The sequence below is a fragment of the Sus scrofa genome, chromosome 14, assembly GCF_000003025.6.
Source record: "Sus scrofa isolate TJ Tabasco breed Duroc chromosome 14, Sscrofa11.1, whole genome shotgun sequence".
Classification (NCBI taxonomy): Eukaryota; Metazoa; Chordata; class Mammalia; order Artiodactyla; family Suidae; genus Sus; species Sus scrofa.
In genome coordinates, this window is record NC_010456.5 from 63353191 (window position 1) to 63371963 (window position 18773).

The following is an 18773-nucleotide window of genomic DNA, read 5'->3' on the forward strand; positions in this document are numbered from 1 at the left end:
GATGCATCTCAGTAGAACAAAAGACACCCCTAACACTCTGAAAATTCCAAGGAGTTTAGGAGGCCTGTGTCAGAAACTGGGGTCAAAGACCAAATATTAGAACAAAAGATACTCCTGGTGCTCTTATCCCTTAGGAAATTATAAGAAGTTTGGGAGTTCTGTGCCAGGAACCTGGGTCAGAAACCAGTGTATATACATTTTCTATTATCTCATAGATGGTTTCTCTGTGTAGGGAAAAAGATTATGAAGTCTCCTGGTCACAGAGGAAGTTTACACATTATATCTTAACTTGTCTGGCTATGGGATGGATGGTTTAGTCTGTACTGCTATCCACTGTGGGAAAACTAGTTCCATTTGATCTTTTAGTCAGCAGTGGTATCTGCTACTGTCTGTTGGTGACTTGACATTGTCACCAGTCATCGAAGGTCTTTTCCCAACCTTTGGCCCCTGCCAGTTCCATGGTCCTCCCAGCCTCCCGCCAAACCCTCACCAAGGTGCATGAGAACTTTCCGTGCACACCATGCACAGACCTTAGGGAGCAAGAACCCTGCCTCTCCTACCTTTGCCGAGCCCATCCACCCTAATCCTTGACCATAGGCCTGTAGGCAGAGTCCCTTGCATAGATGCCTCATTCCAGGATCCCCAATGAGGAGTGGGTCAAAAACTCCTCTGATTTTGGCCTTTTATTCAAATCTGTGTGATAATCCTCTGCCCTCTTTGTCAAAGTCAGGTCATGCATCAGACAGCTTACTTCCCTTCCCTTCCCCACCCCATGATTTCCAGGTGCTGGTTGGGGTAGGCTTTCTCCTTCATCTTTTGGTCTATAGGGACTTCAGGTAAACCATTAAGCCTGTTGCTCAATGTTGATGGCAGAGAGGTAAAATCTCTACATGAGAAAGAAACCCCATAGCTCTTGGTATGAGAGTCAATTAGGAACTAGAGTTAACTATGAATACAAATATACTTATTTAATCTCAAATGTTGACTCAGGATAGTATATCGTAATGACTATTATCAGCACGTAGGAAGTGCTTATTTCTCCCTCAGTTGCCCTTCCACCTTTCTAAGGAATTTACTTAGCCCGCCAAATTCAGGAATTTGTAGCAGTTTTGCCTGTTAAAAGTCCTTTGGAAGGCAGTCCACCTGCCATTTGTCTAGCATGCAGGAAATGAGCATCATAGCATATGGGCTTCTCAACACCCACCCACATGGACTGAGGCACAAGCGGCAGATCCTCAAGCAACTGCAGGCCAGATCCCGATGACTGCTTTGGTTGAGAATAACGCATTTAAAATATCTTAATTACTTTTTTTCTTTTAAGGGCTGCACCTGCAGCATATTGAAGATCCCAGGCTAGGGTTAAATCAGAGCTGTAGCTGCCGGCCTAAAGCACAGCCACAGCAACACCAGGTCCTTAACCCACTGAGTGAGGCCAGGGATGGAACCCGCATCCTCAGGGATACTAGTCAGGTTCTTAACTCACTGAGCCTCAATGGGAACTCTTTTAATTACATTTTTATCACAATCATACAAGATTAAATTTTTGATCTAGTATCTAGAAACCAACCTAAGATTTTTCTCCCTCTCTGTCCATTCTACAAGTGACCAATAAATGTTATTTCTGTGGCAGCTGCCTAATTAACACTCTCAACCTCAGTCTTACTTAGATTGAATAAAAAAAAAATCTGTCTAGGTGAGAGGGCAGAGGCTGCCATGAAGACTGTTGTTGAAACTTGGCTTCTGTTCACCAGGGCCAAATAGAATTGTGGAGACAGAGTTTTTGGGGAAGTAGAAAAGAAGAGCTTTTTGATTTGCCATGCAAATCAGGAAACACAGTGGGTTAATGTCTCCAAGAACTGTGTGCCTCCCCGCTCCCCCCCACCCCCTGGACGGGGTAGTGAGGAGCCTTACAGTGCTCAAGAAGCAGAGTGTGGTTAGCTCGTGGACATTCTTCTGATTGGTGGATGGTGAGGTAATTGGCAGTCAGCATCATCAACCTTCTGGTTCCAACTGGTCCGGGGACTACATACTGGTGGGCAGCATACTGTTAACTTCTTCCACCTGGTGGGGGCTTCAGTATCTGCAAAACATCTGCAAGGACATGGCTCAGAATATTCTCTATAGTCCTTGAGGAAGAACTAAAGGTCCTAGACTTTTTTGAATGGCTGCACTACTCTTACTTTGTCTTGCTAGACTGTTTTTTTTTTTTTCTTTCTGCATTTTCTCACTTCTCCAATTAAATTTATTTTTTGACTAAAGTTTTTCTACACACAAAAGGACATGGGTGGAGATCTATTCTGGGAAGGCCCCATAGGGTCCTGCTCAGTTACAAGGCCTCTCCTAACTGGGCTAAAGCCCCAAATATCACACTCTGGAATTTCTTTCATTGAGAAGACAGTTTTTGTACCACGATGTCAATGAATTTACCAGAACATATAAGAGCCCAACGGGTCTGAATGAATCTGACTTTTAACCAGCACTGCAGGTAATTAATGTGATCAACTTCAACCACAGTTCTTTCTTAATGACTGCATATTATTTAAAAGCAAACCCCAAGCCTGTTATTCATTTAACTTTAGGTTAAGTTATCTCAAGTGAGTCCAATTAAGGAAACCTCTTGTGTATTTCTTTAAGGGATGGCCAGAAAGATCCAACAAAGTTCTAAGGCATTTTTGAGCTCTTTCCCCTGACTTCCTTGTAGCTGAGGTTTTGCTAAAATAAAATAAGGAAGACTTGTGCCTTGGGGCAGAGCTATAGAACTAGAGCATGACTCTTAGTTTTCATTTAAGACAAGAAGACCCTTCAGGAAATCAGTGTTTGCTTGCCCTCATCATTAGGTAAGCACACAGCTGGGAGTGGGTGGGCGCACGTTTCTGGAACGTGCCCCACCTCCTCACCCTGCTCTCCTGAGGTGACGTGTGTTTTGAGGGTGCACTTCTCACTCCTAGGATTCCTGCCTCTCTCCTCAGAGACTTGCAGAAAGCTGCCTCCAGATGCAAGTTCCAAGGTAGGATTTCTCTAATTTCTTTCTTTCTTTTTTTTTTTTTTTTTTGTCTTTTTGCCTTTTCTAGGGCCACTCCCATGGCATACGGAGGTTCCCAGGCTAGAGGCCTAATCGGAGTTGTGGCCACCAGCCTATGCCAGAGCTATAGCGACGCAGGATCCGAACCGCGTCTTCGACCTACACCACAGCTCGCGGCAACGCCAGAACCTTAACCCACTGAGCAAGGGCAGGGATCGAACCTGCAACCTCATGGTTCCTAGTCAGATTGGTTAACCACTGCGCCATGACGGGAACTCCTCCAATTTCTTTTGAGTGGGTGAGACTGAGAGTTAGGCTGCCTCTAACCTTGAGAGAGCCACTTCCACATCATCCAAATCGATAGTGGACACTGATACTGACTTTCAGTGGAGGGCAATGAATGTAAATGGCGGTGCTGGAGAAACGTGTTTCTCTTTAAACACACGGCAGTGCTTTGCTCCTTTCTTACCCATAAGTTTTCCTTTCTCTGTATTGAAAGTCCGCTCTTCCTCTTTCATGTGTTGTTTGTGCAGTAGTTGTGTGATTAATATGATATAAGAAGTGAAAATGGTGTTTGGAAAAAAGTGTCAGGCTGCGTTTCCAAGAACCAAGTCTCCTCTGGCACCACTGGGAATACCAATGGCATGCAGTTTCTTTAAAGCAGGGGTTTCTTTTTATTTTGTTTTATTTTTATTAAAATATAATTGATTTACAGAGTTGTGTCAATATATGCTCTACAGCGAAGTGTCCCAGTCATACATATATATATACACACTTTTTCTCATACTGTCTTCCGTCATGTTCTATCCCAAGAGACCAGATATAGTTCTCTATGCTGTACAGTAGGATCTCATCACTTATCCATTCTAAATGGAATAGTTTGCATTTACTAACCCCAAACTCCCTGTCCATCCCACTCCCTCCCCCTTGGCAACTACAGATCTGTTCTCTATGTCTGTGAGTCTGTTTCTGTTTTGTAGATAGGATCGTTTATGCCCTAGTTTAGATTCCACATGTAAGTGATATCCTATGGTATTTGTCTTTCTTTTTTTGACTTAATTGACTTGGTATGAGAATCTCTAGTTGCATCCATAAAGCAGGGGTTTATAATCTCATAACTTTAAACCAAGTCTTGGGGGTCATCAGAAAAGGGGAGTGTTTGTGACCATGGATATGCATGGAGGATGGGGACTCTTAGGGAGGGAAAATTTCCCTTCTATTCTCTCGGGTTCTCCTAGCTGAACTCATAAACTGGACCAACAGGTTGATGCAAAACAGATAAACAGGAGAAAAAGAGATGCATCTGAATTTGTATGCAAGGAGGCCTCATAGAAATAGGACCCAGGAAGTGGCCAAAGAAGGCAGCTTTGGTAGTTTTTAGATGAAGAAACAATAAATTTGTGAGGAATTGACAGGTCAGAGAAACTTAGGCTTTGAGTGCCCAGTTAGTGAAGAATCTAAACAGAGTTTGGATTTGGGTTAGTAAATTGAAGAAGTAACTAGCTTTGTTTATACAGGCTTTTTGGCTCAGTTGCCTCTCTGGTGATAAGAATGTCCTTCAACCTCTAGATCTGGGAGTGAACCTTTTATAGGATAGATTTATTTCCTGCTTTCAAGGAGGCTGAGAGGAGGGTCAGAGTGTCCCTCTGGCACTGGCCATTTCTTAAGTCACTTCAGTTCAAAGTAATCACTCTGCCACTATGGTGTACTTTGGGGCGGCCTGCCCTGAACCCCAACAGAACATTGCAGCACTCTAGGCTGGTAAAGGCTAGAGGAAGAAGGGAGGACAGGCATAGTTCTTTAAATTGATAGATGCTACAGTGTCTGTAGAGTCCAAAGAGCCTCTTTAAACCCATTTTTAGGTCTCCCCATCTCAGTTCCTTGTGTGTTTCTTCAGGGACTTAATGTAGTTTTCTATAATTACCTTCGTTATATATATTAGTTTAATTTAATTAATTCTATTTATTAGTCTGCCCACTTTTGTTCCTAGAGAGCAAGGACCTTACTTGTCTTTATTCATCAGTGAATTTCTAACTCCCAAGAGATGCTTGATAAAACTTTGCTGAATGAATAAAGGGTTGAATGCACTTAGCACTTTTCCTATATTGCCTCTCAATAACCCTCAGTGTAGAACAATTTGAACTAGAAATGGTTTTGTGTTTTTTTAACCTGCTTTTTACCCCCTGTTTATAAATACTTAACAATAAAAATCTGTGGGTGAATAGTTTTAAGCTTAGAGTTTGGAATTTGGAATCTGATCATTTTATCACTAGATATGTGGCACCTGCTCATTGCTTTTATGATGACTACATACATTTTTCTGATAAACAGTAAGAAATTGAAAACCATCTAAAACCATCTCGCAAGTTTTCATCCAGTGTTTTTTAGGACTACAGTCTGACCACAGCTGTTGAATGTGCCTGTCATTTCAACTCTTCATTGTCTTAAGTCTAGCCCAGAATGGCTCATCTTTCTTGGCAGAATTCCAGAGTTAAAGACTGTTCCAGAGCCTACCTGGTGGACCATATCGCCCACCTTGGCCTGTTACCGCTTTCTCAATAAAGTGCCCTAGAGCTTTACAGCTTGGCTACAAGGTTCATACCTTGGAAAAGAGAAAGTATATGCATCAAGTGTTAGGAAAACATGGGATATTTCTGGATGATATTAATTCATAAATTTTAATCCCTTGGTGACTCTGTCAAACCTCTCAGAGGAAATCTCTGGGTTTTTCTCCCTCTGACTTTCATCTTTCGTTACTTACAGTTTTATCTTTATAAAGTATACCCCCCTTTTTGGAAGAGTATAAAGTGACAAATTTGTCCACGTAACTAGAACAAACAATCCAAAAATTTATATGGAACCATAAAAGACCCAGAATTGCCAAACAATCCTGAGGAACAAAAACCAAACAGGAGGCTGAACTCTCCCAGACTTCAGGTAATATTACAAAGCCACAGTCATCAAGACTGCATGGTACTAGTACCAAAACAGACATACAAACCAATGGAACAGAATAGAGAAGCCAGAAATAAACCCAGACACCTACAATCAATCTTCAACAAAGGAGACATGAATATAAATTGGGGAAAAGACAGTCTTTTCAGCAAGTGGTGCTGGGAAAACTGGATAGCCACACATAAATCAATGAAACTGGAACACACCCTCATACCATGCACAAAAATAAACTCAAAATGGCTTAAAGACTTAAACATGAGACAAGACACCATCAAACTCCTAGAAGAGAACATAGGCAAAACATTCTCTGACATCAACCTTACAAATGTTTTCTTAGGTCAGTCTCCCAAGGCAACAGAAATAAAAGCAAAAATCAAACTGACAAGCTTTTGCACAGCAAAGGAAACCATAAAAACAAAAACAAAAAGCCTATGAAATGGGAGAAAATAGTTTGAAATGATGCCACTGAAAAGGGCTTAATCTCTAAAATATACAAACAACTTATGCAACTCAACAGCAAAAAAACCCCCAGCAACCCAACTTAAAAATGGATAAAAGATCTGAATAGTTATTTCTCCAAAGAAGATATATAGATGGACAACAAGCCATGAAAAAATGCTCAACATCACTGATTATTAGAGAAATGCAAATCAAAATACTGTGAGGTACCACCTCACACCAGTCAGAATGGCCATCATTAATAAGTCCACAAATAACAAATGCTGGAGAGGGTGTGGAGACAAGGGAACCCTTCTACACTATTGGTGGGAATGTAAACTGGTACAACCACTATGCAAAACAGTCTGGAGGCACCTCAGAAAACTAAATATAGAACTACTATATGACCCAGCAATCCTACTCTTGGGTCTATATCCAGACAAAATTTGTATCCTTGTTTTAATACTCTGCAAAACCAGAGTCCTTCTTGGTAGGATAGCATGTCCATGCAAAATTACATTCTTCTCTGTAATTTAAGGTGTCTAAAAGAAGGAAAAGAATTATAAACAGTATCGGTTAATAATCTTCATTTTTGAGAGGTTTATAAATAGAAAATTTACATACTTGCAAGCTTTTATTTTTGCTTCGGTCTTAATTATTTTCTTTCTGAAATTCAGATTTTAATTTATAGGGTGTCCACTAAGAGGTAACATACTATACATGTTATTCAAGAAAAGAAAAATCAGATAACAAGGGCAAGATATTCTGTATTATAAGTGAAACCACCATACACATACACCCACACTTGCTGGTGGTGGAGTAACTCAGGAAAATTCTTTGGGTAATTTTACATAGAATGCAGCAAGAGCTGATCATATATTTTTGACTCAGTAATTCCATTTTTCATTGTTACACTACTCATAATATATTTGGGAAAAAACAAAAATGTCCAACAACTGGAGAGTTGTTTAGGGTATAGCCAACAACACAAGAAGGAAAATAAGGCTCAAATTATACAAGTAGTGAAGGGTGCTGTACCTAGAAATATGGCATTTAACCCTCCTAGGCCAACTTCAGAGAGGAGCTGATCTGGGGACTGTCCTTGGGACAAAGCCCTGAGGCAGAGAGGGCAAAACCAGGTGGGAACATGCTGTGTGATCAGGGAGAAGACAACCAGCAAGTAAACCAGTGAGTGGCTCTGAGACTGACGCTGTATTAGAGCTCTTGTTTATTAGGGACAAAAAACACAACTCAGTATATTAAGCACAAAGAGACTGGCTTATATATTTCTAGGAGCTCAGATGCCATCATCAGGACCACCCCACCTTCTTTGTCTCTCTTTCATTGTCCATCTTTGAGATCATCTTCTCTTTGTTCATTCTCTCCTATTTCAGGTGGCCTTCCTCCAGGGGTCAAGCTTTGCTACTTACTGACAGTCCCAGGTGTATATCACCCATCTTAGAGACCCCAAAAAATAAGAATAAGGGGGCTCCTTTCTTGTTGTGTTACATGTGCGAAGGGCGGCTGGGGTTTTGTTCTTGTGGTGGCTATGAACTGTACTTACCAGTGAATGCCTCTTGCTGAGGATACTGTGCCTTGAGTGCTGCCTATCTATCATGGTTGATGAAGTCAGAGCACCTTTCTGTCCCTGATTATAATAGTTACATTAAGAATCCTATCATAAGTGAAAAGTTAGCCCCAAAGTAATAGAGTATTATGGCCAAAACTCCCATTAGAAGTAATTGTCTTTTTAAAAAGTCCTGCTTGCTAGTCATGGCCCTCTATAATTGTGAAATCAGGCAATGATAGAGTTGATGTTTGGGAAGACAAGCTATTCTTTTCTCAGTTCCTTCCCTATTTTGGACCCCCTGATTTTCTAAAACCATGAGATTTCCACCCCCCCTCCCCCTAGTGGTTCTATGACCATAGCAGCTTGCTCCTAGCATTGGGGTTGGGGTAGGAAGTAGTGTGTGTCTGGGTCATTTGTAAGCAGAATGTTTAAAAGGTGGGAATTGTCTGTACTGCATTAGTCATGCCTATCTCAACCTTTAAGTAGGTCAGTTGTCTCCTCTCTAATGAGGAAGAATCTGTTCTCTTAACATTTCTGGCAAGCTGGTTTGTTTATTCTCTTTCTCGTCCAAGACATACAGAGGAATATGTCCTAGGGTTTTGCTCCTCAGGAAGGATGTGGAGGGAGAGGAGACCTTGTGGCTGGAGAAGGGGAACAAGTGGGGTGGGAGGAGTAGCCAGTATCTGTAAGGATGTTAGTAATTCTGAAACAAGGTGCAATAAACGCTCATGACAATGAACATTGTCCACCTCTCAGTCAGGTTCTGTGTGAAAGAACAATCAGTTGATGGCCCTCCTTATTTAAACTTCTTCCCATTAGGAGTTCCTGTCCTGGTGCAGTGGAAATGAATCCAACTAGGAAATAGGAGGTGGTGGGTTAAATCCCAGGGCTTGCTTAGTGGGTTAAGGATCCAATGTTGCTGTGAGCTATGGTGTAGGTCGCATATGCAGCTCAGATCCTGCGTTGCTGTGGCTATAGCATAGGCTGGCAGCTATAGCTCTGATTAGACCTCTAGCTGGGGACCTCCATGTGCCGAGGGCGAGGCCCTAAAAAGAAAAAAATAAAATAAACTTCTCCCCATTAGACTGTCAGTGTGCCTTGCCACCCTCATTAGTTGTATTCCTTGGGATCAGACGGGGTTGATTTCTTTTTGGCAAGGCAAAAGTACAAGAGTGGTTATATTTTATTCATTTTCGTACCTCCTGCACCAGCTCCAGTGTCTAATAAATATGGAGTAATGGACGTGACCAACATACTCGGCTAAGAGCAGTTCACATTCAATATTTTGAGCAGATAATTCAGTATTTTGAGCAGTCATTCATTTAATCATTCATGCAGTGCATATTATCTGATTATGTAGAAAAAAGCAATGTTTATTGTGCATGTGCCATAAATGAGGGAATGAGCTAAGTGTTTTATTTCCATTATTTGAATAATCACAACAATCCCATGAGATAGGGTTTTTTAACAGGTGAGGAAACCTAAGCTTGACTATATGTCTCTGATACATAGCAGCTGTACTTTATCCCAATGCTGTTGAGTGTTAGAAGACAATTCTTCATGGTTATCTTACATCTTCTTGTAATTTATTTTTCAAAGAAACTGAGATTTTGTCTTATAAATCCAGCCTGGATTTTGTCAATGATGTTCCTGTAGTAACATTTAATATTTTCATCTTCTGTATTTTCTGTAAATTAGTATTTGGATATAGAAGCTTGATCAGCTTTCAGCTTAAGGTTTTGGGCAAACCTACTAAAACAAATGTTATTGTCTTCTTTCATATGCCAGGAGACAAGTAAATGATAATGTCTCTGTATAATTTTAGCAGCCATTCATATTGACGATCTGGTTCAACTGGTTTTTTAGAGATTGCAGAAGAGTAATTTTCTATTACAGTGATATATATACATAGAGTGTGTGTGTGTTTGTACACTTCTCCAACAGTATTCTTGGAGTTCCCATTGTGGCTTGGTGGGTTAAGAACCCAGTATAGTGTCTGTGAGGATGTGGGTTTGATACATGGCCTTCCTCAGTGGGTTGAGGATCTGGTGTTGCAACATAGGTCACAGATGAGATCTGGTATTGCCATGGCTGTGGTGTAGGCTGTAGCTGTGGCTGTGATTCAACCCGCATCCTGAGAACTTCATTACGCTATGGGTGTGGCCATAAAAAGAAAAATAAAAGAGGGGTATTCTTATCCATTATTTGGTTACTTTGTTTAGGAAAGGCAAGATGACTGCTTGAATCTTTCCCTTATGCATTTTTAAAATATTGAGTTGGTTCCCAAGCATCTTCCATGGTTATCAATTAATTGTTTTTACTACGATTATGGACTAACACATTTAAATATATTTAATAGTTTTTAATTCATTGTAGTAGTTCTTGTTGATGATAAAAATCATTTCATTATCTCTCTGAGCCTCTTCCAAGTTTGCTCCTGAATTATTGGAAATGACCTTCAGTCTTTGATAACTTCCTTACTCTGTTGTATGAAAAGATGTTCCATCTCATCATTTACAGTTTCCTGCCCAAACCTGAAATTGTTCTCCAAAGAATCCTGGTTCTCCTAAGTGGAAAGTATCTGGAGACTTTTGGATTTTATCTTGGTAACTAATTTTTTTGAAAATGTCTCCTGCTTGAATTTAGCTTGTGAGTGGTCTGTTGCTGACCTCTGGCCAGATTTAAGCATTGATGTGAGAATTAAGAGAAAAGGATGGATGATGAAATTTTTTTCCAAATTTTTTAATTGTGGTAAAGTATACATAACATAAAATTTACCATTTTAACCATTTTAAGTGTTATGGTTCAGTGGCCTTAAGTACATTCATAATGTTGTACACCCATCCTTACCATTCATTTCTATGATTATTTCATCTTGTGAAACTGAAATCCTGTATCTATTAAATAGTAACTCCCACTCCCCTCTTCCTCTGCTCCTGGCAAACACCATTCTACATTCTGATGGGGTGATTTTGACTAATATAAGTATCTGCTGTAAGTGGAATTATGCACTGTTGCAATATTTGTCTTCTTGTGACTGGTTTATTTCACTTAGCTTAGTTTCCTCCAGGTTTATCCATGTTGTAGCAAATGTCAGAATTTTCTTCATTTTTACACTGAATAATATTCCATTGTATGTATTATACCACATTTTGCTTATCCATTCATCTCTCAGGGAACACTTGGTTTGCTTCCACAGTTTAGCTATTGTGAGTAATGTTGCTATAAATACAAGAGTACTAATAGCTCTTTGAGATGCTGATTTTGATCCTTTTTGAAGGATTCTACTCAGAAGTGGAATTGCTGGGTCATATGATAATTCTATCTTTATTTTTTTGAGGAGTCTCCATACAGTTTTCTACAGTGGCTGTACCCTTTTGTATTCCCCCCATAATGCAAAAGAGTCCCAATTTATCCACATTTTTACCAACACTTGTTATTGTATTTTGTTTTATTTTTTGGTTTTGGATAGTAGCCAAAAAGTATTGACAGTGTGAGATGGTATCCTATTGTAGTTTTTTTTTTTATTACTCAAATGAATTTATCACATCTGTAGTTGTATAATGATCATAACAATCTAATTTCACAGGATTTCCATCTCACAGCCCAAGCACATCCCCCCACCCCCCAAACTGTCTCCTCCAGAGACCATAAGTTTTTCAATGTCTGTGAGTCAGCATCTGTTCTGCAAAGAAGTTTACTCTGTCCTTTTTTCAGATTCCACATGTCAGTGAAAGCATTTGATGTTGGTGTCTCATTGTATGGCTGACTTCACTTAGCATGATAATTTCTAGGTCCATCCATGTTGCTAAAAATGCTGGTATTTTGTTCTTTTTAATGGCTGAATAATATTCCATTGTGTATATGTACCAAATCTTCTTGATCCACTCCTCTGTCAATGGACATTTAGGTTGTTTCCATGTCTTGGCTATTGCAAAGAGTGCTGCAATGAACATCGGAGTACATGTGTCTTTGTGAGTCATGGTTTTCTCTGGATAGATGCCCAGGAGTGGGATTGCTGGATCACATGGTAGTTCTATGTTTAGTTTTCTGAGGAATCTCCATACTGCTTTCCACAGTGGTTGAACCAATTCACAATCCCACCAACAGTGTACTAGTGTTCCTTTTTCTCCACACCCTCTCTAGCACTTATTGTTTGTAGACTTTTGGATGATGGCCATTCTGGCTGGTGTAAGGTGGTACCTCATAGTGGTTTTGATTTGCATTTCTCTAATAATGAGTGATGTTGAACATCTTTTCATGTGTTTTTTGGCCATTTGTTATCCTATTGTAGTTTTGATTTGAATTTCCATAATGATTGGTGATGCCAAACATCTTTTCATGTACTTCTTGGCCATTTTTTTGTGTGTGTCTTTTTTTGTCTTCTTTTAGGGCTGCACCCGCAGCACATGGAGGTGCCCAGGCTAGGAGTCAAATCCGAGCTGTTGCTGCTGGCCTACTCCAGAGCTACAGCAATGCGGGATCCAAGCCGCATCTGAAACCTACACCACAGCTCATGGCAACACTGGATCCTTAACCCACTGAGCAAGGCCAGGGATTGAACCCGCAACCTCATGGTTCCTAGTTGGATTTATTTCCACTGAGCCACGATGGGAGCTCCTTTATTGGCCATTTTTATATCTTCCTTGGAGAAACATCTGTTCAAGGCCTTTGCCCATTTTTAAATGGGGTTGTTTTTGTTGCTGAGTTTTAGGAGCTCTCTATATATTCTGGATATTAATCTCTTGGCGGATATATAATTTGCAAACATTTTCTCCTGTTCTATGGGTTGCCTTTTTATTCTGTTCATATTGTCTTTTTTAGAAAAAAAATTATTGGAGTATAGTTGACTTACAATGTTGTGTTAGTTTCAGGTGCACAGCAAAGTGAATCACTTCAAAAGTTATACATATATCCTTTCCATCTCAGATTCTATTCCCATATAGGTTATTACAGAATATTGAGTAGATTTTCCCTGTGCTATACAGTAGGTCCTTATTACTTACCTATTTTATATATAGTAGTGTATATACAGTAATACCAACCTCCTAGTTTACCCCTCCCCCCAACCATTCCCCTTTGGTAACCCTAAGTTTGATTTCAAAAAGTTTGAGTCTGTTTGTATTTTCTTTTCTTTTCTTTTTTTTTTTTTTGGTTGCATCTGTGGCATGTGGAAGTTCCCAGACCTGTGACTGAACTCATGTCACAACAGTGAATCGAGCCACAGCAGAAACAATACCAGGTCCTTAACTTGGTGAACCATCAGGAGACCTTGAACCTGTTTCCATTTTATGAGGAAGTTCTTTTGCATCATTTTTACAAGATTCCACATATTATGATCTCATATGTATTTGTCTTACTTCACTTAGTATGATAATCTCTAGGTCCATCTATGTTGCTGCAAATAGCATTATTTCATTTTTTATGGATGAGTAATACTCCATTGTGTATATGTACCACATTTTCTTTATCCATTCCTCTGTTGGTGGACATTTTGCTTGCTTCCATGTCTTGGCTATTGTAAATAGTGCATTGGAATGCATGTATCTTTTTGAATTATGGGTTTTCTCAGGAATAAGCCCAGGAATAGGATTGCTGGATCAGATGATAGTTACATATTTAGTTTTTGGAGGAACCTCCATAGTTATTCCGTAGTGGTTCCACAATTTCCATTCCAAATAACAGTGTATGAGAGTTCCCTTTTCTCCACACCTACTCCAGCATTTATTGTTTATAGACCTTTTTGATGATGGCCATTCTAACTGGTGTGAGGTGATAACCTCATTATAGATTTAATTTGCATTTATCCAATAATTAGTGATATTGAACATCTTTTCATGTGCTTTTTGGCCATCTGTCTTCTTTGAAGAAATGTCTGCTTAGATTCTTCTGGCCATTTTTTTGACTGGGGTTTATATATATATGAAGCTACTTGAAACAGTTATATATTTTGGAGAGTAATCTCTTGTTGGTCACTTTGTAGAGATTTTCTCACATTCTGGGAGTTGCCTTTTTGTTTTCTTTATGGTTTCCTTTGCTGTGCAAAAACTTCTCTTTTTTTGGTCATTTTAGGGCTGTACCTGTGCCATATGGAAGTTCCCAGGCTAAGGGTCGATTTGGAGCTGTAGCTTCTGGCCTATGCCACAGCCACAGCCACAGTAGCACCAGATCCAAGCCATATCTATGACCTACAATGCAGCTCATGGCAATGTGGAATCCTTAGCCCACTGGAACAAGGACAAGGATCAAACCCTCATCCTCATGGGTACTAGTTGGAAACTCCTGCTTCTCAAAAGCTTTTAAGTTTAATTAGGTCTCATTGGTTTACTTTAATTTTTATTTCATTACTCTAGAAGGTGGATCAAAAAAGACAAATATTGCTGTGATATATGTTAAAGAGGTTCTGCCTATATTTTCCTCTAAGAGTATAGTATCTCGTATTACATTTAGGTCTTTAATCCATTTTGAGTTTGTTTTTGTGTACAGTGTTAGAGAATGAACTAATTTCATTCTTTTACATGTAGCTCTCCAATTTTCCCAGCACCACTTATTGAAGAGACTGTCTTCTCTCCATTGTATATTCTTGCCTCCTTTGTCATAGACTAATTGACCAGAGAAGTGTGGGTTTATTTCTGGGTTTTCTATCCTATTCCATTGATCTATATTTCTGTTTTTGTGCCAATACCATTTCGTTTTGATGATGGTAGCTTTGTAGTATTGTCTGAAGTCAGAGAGCCTGATTCCTCAAGCTCCGTATTTATTTCTCAGATGGCTTTGGCTATTAGGGATCTTTTAGTGCTTCCATAAATTAAAAAAATTTTTTTTGTTCTAGTTCTGTGAAAAATGCTATTAGTAATTTAATAGGGATTGCACTGAATCTGTATATTCCCTAGGGTACTATAGTCATTTTGACAATCTTGATTCTTCCAGTACAGGAGCATGGTATATCTTTCCATCTGTTTGAGTCATCTTTGATTTCTTTCATCAGTGTCTTACAGTTTTCAGAGTACAAGTCTTTCGCCTCCTAAGTTAGATTTATTATTAGGTATTTTATTTTTTTGATGTGATGGTAAATGGGATTGTTTCCTTAATTTTTCCTTCTGATCTTTCACTGTTAGTGTGTAGATATTTGAGAGATTTCTGTGTATTAATTTTGTTTTTTTCTTATTTTATTAAATTTTTTCCATATATTTTAAAAATTTTATTGGAGTATAGTTAACCCACAAAGTTGCATTAGTTTCAGGTGTACAATGAAGTAAATCAGTTGTACATATACATATATCCATTCCTTTTCAGATTCTTTTCCCATATAGGTTATTACACAGTATTGAATAGTTTACCCCATGCTATACTATAGGTTCTTGATACCTATCTCTTTTACATATAGTAGTGACAGAATTAAGTTGCTGGTCTCTTAATTTTAAATGCATTTTCAATATTTGTCCTCCCTCTTCTCATGACTGCTGGTTTTGATATAAAAATTTGAAATACTGGAGTTCCCGTCGTGGCGCAGTAGTTAACGAATCCGACTAGGAACCATGAGGTTGCGGGTTCGATCCCTGCCCTTGCTCAGTGGGTTAACGATCCGGCGTTGCCTTGAGCTGTGGTGTAGGTCGCAGACGTGGCTCGGATCCCGCGTTGCTGTGGCTCTGGCGTAGGCTGGTGACTACAGCTCTGATTGGACCCCTAGCCTGGGAACCTCCATATGCCACGGGAGTGGCCCAAGAAATGGCAAAAAGACAAAAAAAAAAAAAATTGAAATACTTTACAAATTTGCACACCATCTTTGTGCAGGGCCCATGCTAATCTTCTTCATATTGTTCCAATTTTTATTATATGTGCTGCCAAAGCAAGCATTCTGTGTATTAATTTTGTATCCTGTACCCTTACTGAATTAATTGATGAGCTATAGTAGTTTTCTGATAGCATCTTTAGGGTTTTCTACATATAGTATTATGCCATCTGGAAACAGTGGCATTTTGACTTATTTTTCAATTTGGATTCCTTTTATTTCTTTTTCTTCTCTGATTGACATTGCTAAGACTTCCAAAACTATGTTGAATGAAAGTGGTGAGAGTGGACATCTTTGTCTTGTTCCTGATCTTAGTGGAAATTCTTTCAGCTTTTAACTGTTGAGAATGATGTTAGCTGTGGATTTGTCATATGTGGTCTTTATTATGTTAGTTTCCCTCTGTGCCTTCTTTCTGGAGGGTATTATCATAAATGGATTTTGAATCTTGTTAAAAGCTTTTTATGCATCTTTTGAAATGACCTTATGTTTGTTATTGTTCAGTTTGTTAAAGTGGTATATCACAATGATCGATTTGTGGATATTGAAGTATCCTTGCATCCCTGGGATAAATCCCACTTGATCATGGTCTATGATCCTTTTGATGTATTGTTGGATTCAGGTTGCTAATAAATTTTGAGAAGTTTTGTATCTATGTTCATCAATGATACTGGCCAGTAATTTTCTTTTTTTGTGGTGTATTGTTCCTGGTTTTGGTATCAGGGTGATGGTAGCCTCGTAGAATGAGCTTTGGGAGTATGCCTTCTCTGCAACTTTTTGGAATAGTTTTAGGAAGATAGGTATTAACTCTTCTCTAAATGTTTACAGAATTTGCCTGTGAAACCATTCAGTCCCAGACTTTGTCGAAAGTTTTATTTTTTATTATTATTATTTTTTTGTCTTTTTTTGTTGTTGTTGTTGCTATTTCTTGTGCCGCTCCCACGGCATATGGAGGTTCCCAGGCTATGGGTTGAATCGGAGCTGTAGTCACCGGCCTACGCCAGAGCCACAGCAACGCGGGATCCGAGCCACGTCTGCAACCTACACCACAGCTCAAGGCAACGCCGGATCGTTAACCCACTGAGCAAGGGCAGGGACCGAACCCGCAACCTCATGGTTCCTAGTCGGATTCGTTAACTACTGCGCCACGACGGGAACTCCTGTTGGAAGTTTTAAAATCACAGTTTCAATTTCAGTACTTGTGATTGGTCCATTCACCTTTTTTATTTGTTCCTGGTTCAGTCTTGTAAGACTGTACCTTTCTAAGAATTTGTCCCTTTCTTCTAGGTTGTCCATTTTATTGGCCTATAGTTACTTGTAGAAGTCTCTTATGGTCCTTTGGATTTCTGTGATTTCTTTCTTTAGTTGCTTTAGATGTAAAGTTAGGTTGTTTATTTGAGATTTTTCTTGTTTCCTAAGATAAGCTTGTATTGCTATAAACTTCTCTCTTAGAACTGCTTTTGTTCCATCCCATAAGTTTTGGGTCATTGTTTTCATTATCATTTGTCTCCAGGTATTTTTATTTCCTCCTTGATTTCTTCAGTTACCCACTAGTTGTTTAGTAGAATATTGTTTAGTCTCCACATGTTTGTGGTTTTTTCCTGGTTTTATTCTTATAGTTTATTTCTAGTCTGAGAGCACTGTGGTTGGAAAAGATGCTTGGAATGATTTCAGTTTTCGTAAATTTACTGAGGCTTGATTTATGGCCCAGAATGTGATCTATCCTGAAGAATGTTCTGTGTGCACTTGAGAAGAAGGAGTATTCTGAATATTCTCTAAATATCAATTAAGTCCATCTGCTCTGGTGAATTGTTTAAGGCCTGTGTTTATTTTCTGTTGGGATGACCTGTCTGTTGATCTAACTTTCTTTCATGCCTAGTCCTCTGCTGTTATTGTGTTACTGTCTACTTCTTTTATGGCTATTAGCAGTTGCCTTATGTATTACAGTACTCCTATGATGTAGGCATATCTATTTACAATTATTATATCATCTTCTTGGATTGATCCCTTGATCACTATGTAATGTCCTTCTTTTTCTCCTATAACATTCTTTTTTATCATTTATTTATATATTTTTTTCTACTGTACAGCATGGTGACCCAGTTACACATACATGTATACATTTTTTTTTCTCACATTACTTGTTCCATCATAACTGATTAGACAGAGTTCCCAGTGCTACATAGCAGGATCCCATTGCTAATCCATCCCGAAGGCAACATTCTGCATCTATTTACCCCAAGCTCCCAGTCCTTCCCACTCCCTCCCCTTCCCCTTTGGAAACCACAAGTCTATTCTCCAAGTCCATAATTTTCTTTTCTGTGGAAAGGTTCATTTGTGCCATATATTAGATTCCAGATATAAGCGAATTCATATGGTATTTGTCTTTCTCTTTATGACTTACTTCACCCAGGGTGAGAGTCTCTAGTTGCATCCATGTTACCATAAATGGGATTATTTTGCTCTTTTTTATGGCTGACTAGTATTCCATTGTGTATATATACCACCTCTTCCTAATCCAGTCATCTGTGGACGGACATTTAGGTTGTTTCCATGTCTTGGCTATTGTGAATAGTGCTGCAATGAATATGTGGGTGCATGTGTCTTTTTTAAGTAGAATTTTGTCCAGATATATGCCCAAGAGTGGGATTGCTGGGTCATATGGTAGTTCTATGTATAGTTTTCTAAGATACCTCCATACTGTTCTCCATAGTGGTTGTACCAGCTTACATTCCCACCAACAGTGCAGGAGGGTTCCCTTTTCTCCACACCCCCTCCAGGACTTGTTCTTTGTGGACTTAGTAATGATGGCCATTCTGACTGGTGTGAGGTGGTATCTCATGGTAGTTTTGATTTGCATTTCCCTAATAATTAGGGATGCTGAGCATTTTTTCATGTGCTTGTTGGCCATCTGTATATCTTCCTTGGAGAAATGTCCATTCAGGTCTTTTGCCCATTTTTCCATTGGGTTGTTGGCTTTTGTGCTATTGAGTTGTATA

At 39.2% G+C, this 18773-nt stretch overlaps 1 long non-coding RNA gene across 4 annotated transcripts in view; it reads left to right on the forward strand.

Moving 5' to 3' along the window:
• Positions 1 to 18773, forward strand: part of LOC110256850 — a 108252-nt gene that overhangs the window by 24747 nt on the left and 64732 nt on the right. Inside the window, exon 1 of one of the 4 annotated variants that reach the window (XR_002338893.1) lies at positions 1452 to 3007. The exons of the other annotated variants lie outside the window; for them this stretch is intronic. This is a non-coding gene — a long non-coding RNA (uncharacterized LOC110256850). Of the gene's footprint in view, positions 1 to 1451; positions 3008 to 18773 lie in introns of those variants that run through there. 4 annotated transcript variants of the gene reach the window in all.